This window comes from Podarcis filfolensis (genome assembly GCF_964270895.1).
Source record: "Podarcis filfolensis genome assembly, chromosome: 17".
NCBI classification, from domain to species: domain Eukaryota; kingdom Metazoa; phylum Chordata; class Lepidosauria; order Squamata; family Lacertidae; genus Podarcis; species Podarcis filfolensis.
In genome coordinates, this window is record NC_139621.1 from 7,153,736 (window position 1) to 7,169,419 (window position 15,684).

Genomic DNA, 15,684 nt, shown 5'->3' on the forward strand with positions numbered 1-15,684 from the left:
GTGTACAGATCCCCAAACAACTTGGATCCAAGATAACTTGGGGACCCCCAGAGCCCTTATACCCCAGCTCCATCACTGAGATCACCAGCTGTTCCCCATGCTACAAAGGCCTCAGACAGAAGTTGGGCACGTAGTGCCAGCACATGCCTGCTGTGGAACACTCAGTCGAGAAACAACAGGCACCCTTACCTTTCATATTCAGGTGCCTCTTTGAAGACCTTTGTATGTATAGGCCTACGTTGCTGCTTAATTTTTTATTAGCCAGTCATTTAATGATTTTTTTTTTAAAGGTGCTTTACTGCATATATTGTTTACCCCACCATGTTATATTGTATGAATTGGCGCTGTATGAATGCTTCTGTAAATAAAAGAAACAAAGGGATTCGATCAGCTGGGACAGTAAAGGTGCCTGGCAGCTGGTTCCCAGGAGCCATTCACAGAATGTGTCCTTTGTCTCAATGGACAGGATGCACTCCCTCTCCATAACAGGTGCTGCTGAGCAGCCACCAAGGATCACCAAGTCCCCTGTCTCCAACCCCTGCGCCCTGTGCTACAACGAGGTGTACTTGGACCCCACCCATTCTGTGTTTCACCTCCCCTGCTACCCCAGCTGCCCTCCCCTGTTGCGCCTTGGTACACTCCAGCATTAACATTCCAGCTCCACCATCTTACACCTACAGGCAGGGGTGTGCGGAGAGGGGCCTCTTGGGCTCAGCCCTGGCATGACTCAGAGTGGGTGGGATCCCCAGCGCCACTCCTCTCCTCTAATCCCTTAATTGCTCACGAAGCCTGGACTTGCTGGCAGAGTGCATGATGGGGTGCTGCGTTGGGGAGAGTGGGAAGGTTCACTCTGTGCCCTGCCTGGGCAGATGGCTTCAGGTGTTCACAACACGAGGGAGAATGCTGCACCCCCTACAATGCCTCACCTTGTTGTCTCAGCGCATGACATCACAGGGGCAGTGGGGTTCGGGGAGGGGAGGACATCCACCCTACTGAAGGCAGTAAGAATAAAGCCCTGCTGGCTCCTGGATGCCATACTTATAATCCCGTAAACCAGTGGTTTTCAACCTGTGTGTCGTGGCACCCTTGAAAGATGATCAGAGGTGCCGTGGGCCACCCTGGCCTCTGTCCCTCTTTCTTTCCTTCCCTCGCACCCCTGATTTTGTCTGGCATCTCTGCCTCCCAAAGGCTTGCACAGCTGTTCATTGCAGCAGCCCTGACTATCTGCAGGTGAATGGTGCCTCTGGGAAGCATCCCTCTTTGGGGTGGGGGAAGTTCAGAGACCAGGGATGGCAGCGGCAGCTTCCCGGAGGACTCCCAAGGAGAGGGGAGAGGAGAGGAGACTGAGGGAACCCTCCACAAGGGAGGGTGTTCGAAAAAGGGTGAGAGGCTGCCAGCTATGCAGGCAAGGGGTGACAGAACTGGGCTCCTGAGCCCCACAGGTGTGCCGCAGAAAGAATGGTTGGTCAAGGGAGCTGTGGACTCAAAAAGGTTGAAAATCTCTGCTTCCGTTCTATTCAACAGGCGGAAATCCAAGCAAGGAGCCGACAACCGTTTAACAGCAACTGTTTATTTACATGTGGGGTGATGCAAGGCCAGCCTCCAAAGATGGTGCAGACGCTCTCACAGAGTGATGCAGAGGAACAGTGAAGTTGTATGAGGTCTGGTGGAGAAGGTGAGAAGGTTTTGGCTGGGCACTCCTGACATCCAGCAGAACCAGCTGTTTTCCTGGGAGGGGGGCCCTGCCAGGCTCAGTGTCCTCCGTGGCACACGTGCAGCTCAGGCTGTGCCCCTTCACAGTGTTGTTGGAGGTGATGACAATCCAGCTGTGACCATTGCCTGCGTCCTCGGAGGTGTGGGGTTCCCCAGCCAGCAGCTGAATCTTTGCAAGGTCTGGGCAAGACTCCTGTTCCTGCTGAACTGAGCCAGTTTATCTAAAGCAACTGAGTATCAGCTCAGTAGGCACGGGAGGCAGAGCCCCATGGAGGAAGCTGGGGTCTCCACGCCCCTCCTCTGCCTGCCCCCGCCCCACCAACCCTCTCCAGCTCAGAACAAAGAAGACCTTCTCTATCTCAACCCCCATCCACCCACTCTGCATTTTCTGTCCCATATCAGGGTCTTCCATGATGCCATTAAGGCAGTATTTGGGGGCAGATGTCCAGGGCCCCACTCAGAAGGAGGGGGCAGGGGAGAGACAGGACCAAACACAGCAGGGACTGCTTGTCACATATTCAATTGCTCTGGACAAATAAGGAGGACTGGGGGTCTCAAATCTTCTTGAGCCGGGGGGATACATTTGGAAATCTTAAGGAAATGTAGGCACCAACCAAATACAGTGGTACCTTGGTTCTCGAATTTAATCCTTTACAGGAATCCGTTCGATTCTTGAAATGGTTCGAAAACCAAGGCACGGCTTCCGATTGGCTGCAGGAGCTTCCTGCACTCAATCGGAAGCCACGGAAGCCCCGTCAGACATTTGGCTTCCAAAAAACATTTGCAAACCGGAACACTCACTTCTGGGTTTGCGACGTCCGGGAGCCGATTTGTTCAACAACTAAGCCATTCGACTACCAAGGTACCACTGTATCCATTTAACACTCGTGAAGTCCAGGGCCATCACCCTGCTCCAAATTGGTGGAATGCCTACCCCCCCAAAAAAACCCAAAGCAAACCCACAAACAGGCTACCCCCACAAGCCAACCCCTCCCAAAAACATCTATTAGACATTGGGAGGGTCAGGCTCCAAGTGGGGGGGGGGGCAAAGCAAGCATAGGTACCATGTCAGGAATCGCTGCATGGACCAGTAAGTCCAGAATCACCTGCTCACTACACACCATAGTACATTCCTACCCCCCAATTAATAATTTTGAGATCTGTAGTTTACCCCTCAGAGAGCTACTATTTCTAGCACCCTCAACAAACTAGATTCTTGGGGGTGCTTTAAAGGTAGAGTACGCAGGCTGGCTGGCATCTTTTCTTGGCAAGACTTAGCTGAGGGATGAAGTTGTGTCATGCGCCTGCATGTGGGGACAATGGACTCCAAGTGGCGGAACTTAGCCACTGTGAACATGATGGAACCAAACGCTGTTCACAGGTGGGCTAAGCCCTGCCCTTTGCAGTCGGGAGGTCTTTCCTGGCGAACCCCATGCTCCTTGCTGAAGCCCCCAACCCCCACTCGCACATGAGTGCATGCGCCGCCGTTCCCCCACTCCTCAGGTATAGCAGCCATGCACGAGGCTGGTGACACATTTGCCACACTTTGGGCAGACTTCTCACCTTCCCACAACTGCTGGGGAGCCTCTGCTGCCTCCCATCCAAGTCGGGTGTGATGTCTCTCGCTCACCGACGGTTGGAAATCCCTGGCAATGTGATTCGGAGCGTCAAGATAAAATCACATCACCAGGAACCCCAACTGGCAGCGGCAGCGGCGGCAGGAGAGGGGAGGCATCGGGGAGAGACCTTGGGGTGTGAGCTGGAAGAGAAAAGACAGCCATGAATCAGGTGGCAGCAGGTCACAAGGTGAGAGAGCTTTTTACTTCTTGAAAACCTCACCCCCTGCATCCAGCTGCGAGCCGCTGCAGGAAGAGGGGAGTAGAAGCAGCAAGACACACAAGGATAGGCCCCCACCCCACTGTTTCGTCATACAAAATGGGCATGGGAAGGGGCCATGTCGCAGCTCCCTGATGAGGTTGTCTCTACAACACAAGATGTTTGATGTGCCTGACATGTCATATATGTTTTTTACGTGTATGCTTAAAAATACCTCTAAGTGCATACTTGAACCATGTCATGTGGCGAGAAGGGGACGGCTGGGGACCAAAGGGCACACACGTCAAACGAAATGTACCATTGCATTTAAGGTGGGCAGGCATCAGGATGGGGATTGTAGTGGGCATGACCAGGCAGGGGGAGGGTTAACGCTTTCCTCCTCTGCTACGCAGAGGGCCTTCTCGGTAGTGGCGCCCACCCTGTGGAACGGCCTCCCACCAGATGTCAAAGAGAAAAACAACTACAGTGGTACTCCTGGATATGAATGGGATCCGTTCCGGAGCCCCATTCGCATCCAGAAGCAAACGCAACCTGTGACTGCGCATCTGCGCATGCTGCGATTCGCCACTTCCACGCATGCGCATGACATCATTTTGACCGTCTGCGCATGCGCGAGCGGCGAAACCCGAAAGCAATGCATTCTGTTACTTCCGGGTCTCCGCAGAGCGCAACCTGAAAGCGCTCAACCTGAAGCACATTTAACCCGAGGTATGACTGTACCAGACTTTTAGAAGACAACTGAAGGCAGCCCTGTTTAGGGAAGCTTGTAATGTTTAACAGACTATTGTATTTTAATATTTTGTTGGAAGCCGCCCAGCCAGATGGGTGGGGTATAAACATTATTATTATTATTATTATTATTATTATTATTATTATTATTATTATTACTGTCCTAACAAAAATGCTCCCTGCACTGGAAGGGAAGCTCCTGCGGGGGCAAACAACAACAACAAACAAACAAACGAAAAGCTTTGAGGGAGCAGTTTTAGTCAGGAACACCTCACACGAACCTGATGCCAACCCCCCTCCAAATGCATTTCAAATGCAACAACATGTCTAAAGTAGCATGCCCTTTGGGCCTCAGTCTCAGAAAGCAGGGCCATGGGACAGCAAAGCTCTCTGTGCCTCAGAGCCATGGGGAGGGCCCACAAACTGGCTGCAAGGGAAGAGAACCCGGCCTAAACTGGGGCCAATACTGGTGCCCTCTTACCAGTGCTAACCCCACTTTGCCAGAGCCAGCCTTTTCCTTTTGCTTCCACCCAGCCAAAACTGGACCCCTTATCCCCAAGGGTGTTAGAGTTTGTTCTCACATGCATACTTAGCATGTGATGACTGCAGCACTGACTCTCGACCTGCATGTGGGAATGAGCTATCGCAGATAACAAGCACTGCTGACAGCTTTTCATATTCCTTGATGCCGCCTCAAAGGCAAGACATTTCTATGGAGGCAGCCCACCCATTTAGCAAAGAGTCATCTGAATGTTGAGATATACGAGAGGTGAAGTGAGTTTGCATGAGTGTGACCCACACAGGTCCCACTTTACGAACACAATGCGCTCCCTGGAAATCGCTCCTCAGGCAAGCGTTTGCATAACGAGCCAACAATTCCCATTGATTCTTATGCAAAATTTTCCAGAGCGTTACTGACCGTGGAATTTTGACTCCCCAAGGCTGGAATAAAACCCAGGAAAACCCAGGGAAATTGCTCTCTGGTTTGTCCAGTTGTTCCCTCTCCCTCCCTCAGCTAACCAGCAAAAGGCAAACAAGGAAGTAAAAAATGCTTTCTGTTTGGATATCTGAATTTACGGTCCATACAGTGAGGTCTGGGTACTAATTCTTCGTGTTCAGATAAGTGAATTTTCACACTGTGAACCCTTGTAAAGTGGGAGCTGCGTGTCTACATGGCTCAATTCTCATTGCTGAGACTCAGTCGCCTTAAGGCCTGAGGCCTGCTCCATGTGCCACCTTGTTTGTGGCACTTAAAAGCAAGCCTGAGGCAGGACAGCAGGTCCATAACATCTTCACCTGTAACGTTGAGGGCTTATGCTTTCACGAAGCTCTCTCCTCTGCCAGTTTCTATGTCTTTGGAGTCGGAATGACAATGAGCTGAAGAAGGAATGATAGTATTGGCCTATAATAACAATAATTTATTATTTATACCCCGCCCATCTGGCTGGGTTTCCCCAGACACTCTGGGCAGCTTCCAACAAAATATTAAAATACAATAGTGTGTCAAACATTAAAAGCTTCCCTAAACAGGGCTGCCTTCAGATGTCTTATAAAAGTCTGATAGTTGTTTTTCTCTTTGACATCTGGTAGGAGGGCGTTCCACAGGGTGGGTGCCACTACCGAGAAGGCCCTCTGCCTGGTTCCCTGTAACTTGGCTTCTCGCAGCGAGGGAACCGCCAGAAGGCCCTCGGCGCTGGACCTCAGTGTCCGGGCTGAATGATGGGGGTGGAGACGCTCCTTCAGGTATACTGGCCTACCTTAGAGGACTATTGTAATTCAACATTTCTCTAATCTTTTGATATTTAGGGCAGATGGGATTGTCCCTGGGGTAAAATTGGAGGGACACTTCAGACTTGTACTTAGAAGGATATAGACCAGCTTTCTGTCACATGGTGCCCTACAGATATTTTCATAGTTCCCACAATCCCTGACCATTGACCATGCTGGCTTGGCGAGAAAGGACAGAGCGGCAGCAAAGCACCTCCTCCGCCTCAGAGCCAACCTTGTTTCTTAACATTTGTGTTCAGGACTGCAGGCAAAGGGAGACCAAGAGTGTGTCCATACCATACATTCAAAGCACATTTTCCCTCTCCAAAGAATTCTGGGAAGTGTAGTTCACCCCTCACAGAGCCCCAAAGAATTCTGGGAAGTGTAGTTCACCCCTCACAGAGCTACATCTGAAGGCAGCCCTGTTCAGGGAAGTTTTTAATATTTAATGCTGTACTGTTTTTAGCATTTGATTGGGAGCCGCCCAGAGTGGCTGGGGAAACTCAGCCAGATGGGTGGGGTATAAATAATAAATTATTATTATTATTATTATTATTATTATTATTATTATTATTCCCAGCAACCTACAGTTCTCCGGGGTTTTTGGTGCAGGTGGTGCTTTAAGTGCAAGGTGTGTGTGTACAGCTGAAGAAGCGGAATGAGACTCACCAGAGGTTGAGAGAGGCCCAGGAGATTTGGGGTCTGCGATGCCTCGAGGGGGCCAGTCCTGTCGCCAGAGTGTCTCTGCAGAAAAACAAGGAAGGTGAGAGAGTGATTAGTCTCCTGCTCCGACCTTTGCTTCTGAGACTGCAGACTGAAACATCCTTGCTGGGCTGGGGGGCGGGGAGAGAATTGGGGAGGTGGGCCTGCCCACTCCCCCCCGACCTACTGAGACAGCGATGCCAAGGGCGAGCGGTGCAGCTCCCAAATCAGTTGAAAGCAGCCCTAAAAATAGAGCATTCAAAGCACCAAGATTATGTGGCAGCTCCGGAAACTCACTTCCCAGCTGGGTGGGGCCCAGAAGGTTCAGCACATTTACCAGCCGGAATATTCCCTCCAGGCCTGCCTGCCGCCGCTGCTAATTCGTTTTGTACAAATTGTTCCACTGCAGCCTCAAGCCAGGCCTGGCACACCTGGGGCACAAGGCTGCTTTCTGGCTCCGCCACCACCAGCTGGTTGGGCAAAGCTCCTGAGTGGGGCAGTGCCGGTACCGGAGTTGCTTTGGGCACAAGGCAGAAGACAGGGCACCCCTAAATGCTAAAGTGCTCTGCCTTGAGAGGGGCAAATGTTCAGAATGGGGGGTGCCCTAGGCCAGCGGGAGGAGGGGGACATTTGTTTGCATTGAGTCAAAGCGAACCAGCAGCCATCTGGGCTAAAGAGACAAGGCAGGGAGTTCAGAAAACATTGCCAAACCCCAACCGCACAGAAATTACACAACCTTATTTCCCATCCTACCCCTGCCCACACAGCCTTTAGTCTTCAGGTGCTGCTAGCCAGGCACACCAGAATGAACATGGAACGTACAGCCAGAATTGACCCAGGGAGTTTAGTCCCCTGAAATGAGCCAGAGCAGCACTAGATAACTCCCTGGTGGAGTCTGCCACTGCCTGAACTTGCTTATCCTATTTCACTGGCAAGAATCCTATTGGTTTAACCCAGCCTCGCCCGCCCATTGTGGTGCCTTCCACATGCTTTGGACAACAAGTCCCATCAGCCCCAGCCAGCATGACCAGAGGATATGGATGATAGGAGCTTTGGTACAACAACATCTGTAGGGCACCAGGTTAGGGAAGGCTAGTTTAGCCTATTGAAAACATGCACCTTTTGTTCCCACAGGTTTTACTTTTGAAAATACTCTGCACCTCTTTCAGTTAGTTATCTGTGATAAAACTCAGAGATAGGCATATGGGGAAGTTCAGTGGGTACACTCACACCTGCGCACGATGGGTATCACAACTACTCCAGATTTGCCTGCTCCCAGCTCTTTAGGTAGTTTCAGTGGCTGATTCGCAAGGAGGCAGCCCCTGTAAACTTGTGTGCAGAGACATGTGTGCTAAATGTCTGCTCCTAAAAGCCATAGACTCTGGCTCAAGTCGCAGCACTAAAGCTCTCCCAGACACCTAAAGGGTAACGGGACCACTGACCATTAGGTCGAGTCGCGGACGACTCTGGGGTTGCGGCGCTCATCTCGCTTTATTGGCTGAGGGATCCAGCATACAGCTTCCGGGTCATGTGGCCAGCATGACTAAGCCGCTTCTGGCGAACCAGAGCAGCACACAGAAACGCTGTTTACCTTCCCGCCGGAGCGGTACCTATTTATCTACTTGCACTTTGAGGTGCTTTCGAACTGCTAGGTTGGCAGGAGCAGGGACCGAGCAACAGGAGCTCACCCTGTTGCGGGGATTTGAACCGCCGACCTTCTGATCGGCAAGCCCTAGGCTCTGTGGTTTAACCCACAGTGCCACCTGCATCCCAGACACCTAGCACCCCCAAATTTCCAACTGTATTGCCAGTGTAGTAGCAGCTACGGGACTGAGTTCAGATCTTGCCCATGCCATAAACCTATGGGGAGGATTTAACCCCAAGACACACGGTCTCAACCTTCTGAGGTTCATTGAACCCGCAAGAGAACAGTTGCCAGGTTGTACATTGAAACAGCCCAGAGCAGCAAGACATAAGGCAGGCTGCAGCTTTTTCTACCCTGTCCCATTGACTCCAGCTGTGCTACACAGCAGGATGATCAGGACAAGCTGCATCTGCGTGTGTTTTTTTGCAGCATTAGCTATTTAAACCTTCAGCATAGACCTCCAGGTTGCAATATGACAGCCCTACAGCCAAACATGAACACTGGGTTTTCCTTGCCAACCACCCTAGTCTCTGGTATTTTGGACCACCTGTGATAATTTATCAATTTAGCACTCCTATTTCTGGCTGAACAGGTCATCTATTTGCCTTGTGCTCCTAATTTTGCCATAGGTGCTCGATGCCACGCAGAAAGGTTTAAAATTCTGAACTGATCCAAGCGCAGGCCTTTGGGCCCTTTCTTTGACTCATTGTGGCCCTTTGCTGAAACCTCTTTGCCTTCCCTCGCCTGCAGACACATCCCAGAATGGCTGTGGACTTCCACTTCTGATCCTGCTGCCTTTGTTAAGTTGTGGGTGAACATATCAGACGACACAGTGATTCTTCAAACAGCTCTTGTTTATTCACAGGCCAGAACAGAACTGAACTGAAGGGTTCAGTCAGCCTGCTTATATAGAGCTCCAGTACAATGTTACTGTAGCAACTTTCTAAAACTATCCAATCACTGAACGCCACTTTCAATCCCTTATTTGCATAACTATCTACAGTATCCCCCTGCTGGCCCAGGGTGAGAACTTCAGTACATAACAGCCTTGGCCTGCGCATCTAGGCAATGCTACTCCCAGCTGAAGATGCCTCATTCCGGGCAGTTGAGATGGTTGGAAGGGTTGGGTTGCAGGAGTCCCGCAAATCTTAAAGCCAACCTTGACTTCTGGAGCTGTCAGCACTGCATTTGCAAAACAGTCTCTCAATGTGAGTGAAGGATCTGCTCCTGGAGCTGAAGCAGCAGTGGAAACCACAGGAGACCCTTAATACAGGGGTCAGCAAACTTTTTCAGCAGGGGGCCGGTCCACTGTCCCTCAGACCTTGTGGGGGGCCGGACTATATATATATATATATATTGGAGGGGAAATGAACGAATTCCTCTGCCCCACAAATAACCCAGAGATGCATTTTAAATTAAAGGACACATTATATTCATGTAAAAACATGCTGATTCCTGAACCATCCGCGGGCCAGATTTAGAAGGCGATTGGGCCGGATCCGGCCCCTGGGCCTTAGTTTGCCTTAATACCACAGGGGACAAACTTGCCTCGTCTCACTGTGCAGTAGAGACGTCATATAAAGGGAAAGATTATTCTTGGTTTAGACACAATTGCCTTTTATTAGGCCTCTGGGATGGTTCTGAGGAGAGGAGAGGCTGCCCATAAATAATTCAACTTTTTCCAGTTGAAGTTTTTCTATATCCCCCCAGCTTCTCTGGAGGCTGAAAGCTCACATTGCAGAGTGTATCTCTTCCAGCAGTGCAAAAGTGTGGGGCAGACTGGAAGATTATCACTCTATCGAAGCAGAACCATTTTTCTCAAAGCAATTGCCAAAAGAAGAAACGGAGTCCCAACGGGGGGGAGGGAGGGGAAAACATCACGAAACCAGGCCCCCCAAAATGAATCTGTGCTTGTTCTTACTCGGAAGGCTTATTCACAACCTTTTCACAAATGAAAAAAAGGAACGATCTTCTGTATGTGTAGAAACCCCTCCTCCCATATTAAGGATGACTGCCTGAGTGGCCTCACTGCCCCCCCTCCTTACATATGACTCTTACATTTTCTTCCTGCTGTACAACAGAATTCATTTACTCCAACAGCTCCCCGCAACAGAGAGTGCTTGTAAAAGATACACTGTTACCACATAACCATCTTATAATTATTTTGGATGATTGAATTTGTGTGCTCTCTTTTTTTGCTTTTTGTCTGCTTTGATAACTTTTTGAAGACGGACTACAAATTCTGTACATAAGGAAGAAGTACGTCGAACGCAACATTGAATGTGACCTTTGCCAGCTACAACCATCTGAGAGCCAAACTAGACAAAAACGGCTTGTAAAAGGTCTTGAGCGTCCAGCTGGGATCAGGATCTCAGCAGGGGGCAATGTATTGAAGCCCCTCACCCACCAGGAACCCTGTTTGTTTCAGTGGCCTGATATTTCAATTATAAAAGGTCATTTCTCCCCTCCTATGGTCCGCAGAAGACTGGTTCCTCATACACAGGAACATTTTTTCACCTGCTTGTGTATTGCGGACATGATGCATCCTGAAAGTTGCTACTAGAGAACTTGGCAAGGAAGTAGAAATCGGTAGAACAGCAACCTAAAAATCAGACCGGATTTTTATTTTTAAAGGCAGCCACCAAATTTTTCCAAAAGTCCAAACAGAGATAGTGATTCGCCCAGAACAGGTACCACCCAATTCCTTGCAAAATCAGGACTGCTTCTGGCAAATAGGGATCGCACTACAAGTAAAGGCTCAGATAATGAAATGCTTGCCCCCCCCAATAAACAAACAAAACCCTGCACTTGGACAACTAACCCTTCAGAAGGAAAGCTAGCTTCACCACGCCAGGTTTTCAGTCTTAAGAGGTTGGGGAGTGGGTAGGTGACCAGTTGAGATTGGCCTCTTAAGCTGCTCTTAGTCCTGCTTTTTTTTTGGGGGGGGAAGCTGGGGTGTTAATTTGCTTTTAGGTCCCCCTGCTCTTTTAAAGTAGGGCGATCTGATCACAGACCTCCCATGCCACATCTGTTTTTCGGGCCTCGGTCAGCTGGAACATTGTGGGCTTCCTAACTCTAAATGGCCTCGGCCCGGTATACCTGAAGGAGCGTCTCCACCCACATCGTTCATCCCGGACACTGAGGTCTAGCTCCGAGGGCCTTCTGGCGGTTCCCTCCCTGCGAGAAGTAAAGTTACAGGGAACCAGGCACAGGGCCTTCTCGGTGGTGGCGCCTGCCCTGTGGAACACCCTTCCATCAGATGTCAAGGAAATAAACAACTATCTGACTTTTAGAAGACATCTGGAGGCAGCCCTGTTTAGGGAAGTTTTTAATGTTTGATGTTTTGTCGCTTTTTAAATTTATTGTTATTATTATTCTGTTGGGAGCTGCCTAGAGTGGCTGGGGGAACCCAGCCAGGTGGGCGGGGTATAAATAATAAATTCTTATTCTTATTCTGGATGGGGGTGTCTTAGAGAAAGATCCTCTCAGCCCACCTGAGTCATCCAAATGCCCAGAGTGCCTCCCCCATCATCAACGTGGCTCTGCTAACTTGTCTGGGGAGAGTTCCGGCGAGAGGCAGAGGCGCACATCTAGAATAGAGACTCCAGGTGGGAGAGAGAGAAAGGAAAGAGGTGGGCAGCCAGAGATGGAGCAGCGACAGCAGAGGACAGAGGATGGCTGCTCAAGCAGCTGCTTGGACTGGTCATCTTTTAGGGGACAGCAGAGAAGCAGGACTCAGTCCTGGAGGATTTCCTTTTAAAGGATAAAAATGTCGCAGGACTCTCTGCAGCCCGCATTCCAAAGTCACATTTCCACCCTGCCTCAGAGGGCCTCACGCCATGAAGGTTGCTGACAGAGGCCCTTTGCAAATTAAATGTGCTAAGGCAGAGGTTTTCGACCTTTTTGTGTCCACGGCTCCCTTGACCAACTACCTTCCTTTTGCAGCACCCCTGTGGGGCTCAGGAGCCCAGTTATGTCACCCTTTGCCTGCGGAGCTGGCAGCCTCTCACCCTTTTTTGAACACCCTCCCCCTTGTGGAGGGTTCCTTCAGCCTCTTCCCCTCTCCCCTCTCTTTGGGAGTCCTCAGGGCAGCCACTGCTGCTGCCACTCATGGTCCCTGAGCTGCGCCCCCTGCCCCAAAGAGAGGTGCCTCCTCACACTGCCCCACAGGGGCCTAGGACTTCCCAACAGCAAGAGCTGAAGGACAGGCTGGCTGGACTCCCTCACCTGCTGGCTGCTTACTCTGAGGCCACCTCACCTCCTGGCAATCAGCACCCCCTGGCCAGCCCCAGAGGCACCATTCGCCTGTGGAGCTTGTAGCCAGGGCTGTTGCAACAAACAGCCGTGCAAGCCTTTGGGAGGCAGAGAAACAAGAGGGCATCAGAAGAAGGAGGGAAGGAAAGAGGGACAGACGCCAGTGTTGCCCATGGCACCCCTGAGCATCATTCAAGGCACCCCAGGGTGCCACAGCACATGGGTTGAAAACCACTGTGCTAAGGGAATGCGGGCAGCAGAAGAGGCAGCCTCAGCAGTGATGGAGGAAAGGTCCCTTATCACGTTTTGCATTTCATTTGCCCCCATAGCATGAAGGCTGTGTCTCATAAATATGTACGGAGGGGCACTCTGAAACCTGTCTTAAGGGTTGCTACCCAACAGCTCATGATGAAATTGAAGCCGGACCACCCCGAGTTGTGGCATGAAAGGTCTACTGGTTACAATGTCCACCTGTAGCTCTTAAGAGTAGGGTAAAGGGACCCCTGACCATTAGGTCCAGTCGTGGCCGACTCTGCGGTGGTGGCGCTCATCTCGCTTTATTGGCCAAGGGAGCTGGCGTATAGCTTCTGGGTCATGTGGCCAGCAGGACTAACCAGAGCAGCGCACGGAAACACCATTTACCTTCCCGCCTATTTATCTACTGGCACTTTGACGTGCTTTCGAACTGCTAGGTTGGCAGGAGCAGGGACCGAGCAACGGGAGCTCACCCTGTCACGGGGATTCGAACCGCCGACCTTCTGATTGGCAAGTCCTAGGCTCTGTGGTTTAACCCACAGCGCCACCCGCGTCCCTTGCTCTTAAGAGTACAAAGACTATAAAAAGTGTCTGCTTCCTGCTCTCCCTCCACAAATGAGTATTCTCAGAGACAGTAAGGCATTTTGGATATGTTCAGAGGAGCGTCTTAGCTCAGTTGTTGTTGTTTTTTGCTCAGGGGCAATCTGCCATAAGTGCCAGCATTTTTGAAGACATATATATCTCTCTGTGTGGAAAAATACATAGATAGGTAACAGAGATATCGTGTATCCCTTCGAACTCTATGTTCTATGACACCAATGGCTACAGCAGCACATGAAATTGGAACTGTGGTGCTTCTATCTTGATCCTAGGAGCTGAGTGTAAGATTTGGCTCTCCCGGTCAAAAACAGAAAGGGATGGAGGCAGATAAACTTCCAAAAACCAGTTGCTGGAGACCACAGAGTGCTCTTGTGCTCAGATCCTGCTTAAAAGTTCCCCACAGGCAACTGGTTGGCCACTGGGAGAACAGGACACTGGACTAGATGGGCCACTGACCTGATTCAGCAGAGTATTATTATGTTCTTGTGGGAATGCAGGTGGCGCTGTGGTCTAAACGACAGAGCCTCTTGGGCTTGCCAATCGGAGGGTCGGTGGTTTGAATCCCCATGACGGAGTGAGTTCCCATTGCTCTGTCCCAGCTCCTGCCAACCTAGCACTTCGAAAGCATGCCAGTGCAAGTAGATAAATAGGTACCGCTGTGGCGGGAAGGTAAATGGTGTTTCCATGCGCTCTGGCTTCCGTCACGGTGTCCCGTTGTGCCAGAAGCATTTTAGTCATGCTGGCCACATGACCTAGAAAGGTGTCTGTGGACAAACGCCGGCTCCCTCGGCCTGAAGCAAGATGAGTGGTGCTCCCCAAAGTCGCCTTTGACTGGACTTAACCGTCATTTACCTTTTACCTTTACGTATTATGTTCTTGTTTAATCAAAAGGCTCATAGCAAGTTGTTGCTAGTAACGGCATACACACCCCACTATTTTAAAATCAGGGTTATGGGGTGTGAGTGTGTGAGAACTGGCTACCCACTTCCCCTGGCCATAAGCAGCAGTTCTCAACCTGTGGGTCCCCAGATGTTGTTGGACTACAATTCCAATCATCCCTGAGCTCTGGCCTTGCTAGCTAGGGGTGATGGGAGTTGTAGTTCAACAACAGGTTGAGAAAGGCTGCTTTAAGGGATCCGGGCTAAGAAGGACAAACATCAACAGCATCATCCCAGACACAGCAGAGGAAGCTCCAAGCATTTTGCTGTGCAGTTGCCACTGAGCAGTTGGTCGAGGGTGAGCAAGGGATCCAGGTGTGTGTAGGGATCCTGCGTTTTCCCACGGGCGCCCTAAAAGTACTGCTCACCACTTCAGTTGCCTGTGCAGCTAAGTTTGCTCTGGCTCCAGCTTTCAGTGAGAGAAGCTCACAGCAGCCATTGGCCTTCCCATGGTAGAAGGAGACAGGGAACGTGATTTCGGCAGAGTCACCCGGACGTAACATTTTCATACTGCACTACCGTCACTTCTATTTATGTAAGTGCAAATCTGTACGTTTCCCCACATCATGTAATACAGAGATACATCCCAAGGTAAGATCGTGCTAAACAAGAATAAACAAAATGTTGTCAAGAAAAGCTGTGAGATCTCATGCGAAAGAAAACATTTTACAGCGTTTTACGAACTACGTAGGTGCAGCCAGAAAAAGCAGAGCATTTCCAGGTGGTCTGTTTATTGAGCATTCATCCTAATTCATTTGCACGGGGGGGGGGGGGTTAGATGGCATTGGCTATTTAAAGAGCATTTACCTGCAGGGAGTTAGATGATGATGTGTTAAAGCAAGCGTTATCCCACTCTGGTTTACAGATCAGAGTGTTGGACTCGGACCGAGGAGATCCAGATTCTAATCCAGGCCTTGAAGTGATGCTACCTCACAGGGTTGTTGTGAATATAAAAATGGGAGAGACTTGCGTATGCCACCTCAAACTCCTTGGAGTAAAGAAGTTTGGTATAAATGTATTTTTTTTAAAAAAGAAGAAATGAAATGAAAAGAAAGAAAACGGGGAGCGGGGAGGGAAGATGGACTGGAGTGTCCTAAACAGAAGCCTATGAATAAAGTAAAAAAAAATTAACTATGATGGCAGCAACAAGCATATATTTTTAAACCAGGTCTCCCCCAGAAAACAAGTGGGGGTGGGTGGGAGAGGAGCATCTGATCTAAGCAGCATGAAATCGCACCTATCCCT

The 15,684-nt window shown here is 50.2% G+C and overlaps 1 long non-coding RNA gene across 1 annotated transcript; it reads right to left on the reverse strand.

The window, feature by feature from the left end:
* Window positions 1-1,554: 1,554 nt before the first annotated feature.
* On the reverse strand, window positions 1,555-9,612 carry LOC310753092. The gene is made up of 3 exons (XR_014543173.1): window positions 9,437-9,612; window positions 6,715-9,187; window positions 1,555-3,472 (listed from the first exon to the last, which is right to left on the reverse strand). It is a non-coding gene; the product is annotated as an uncharacterized lncRNA (long non-coding RNA).
* Between the last annotated feature and the right edge of the window lie 6,072 nt (window positions 9,613-15,684).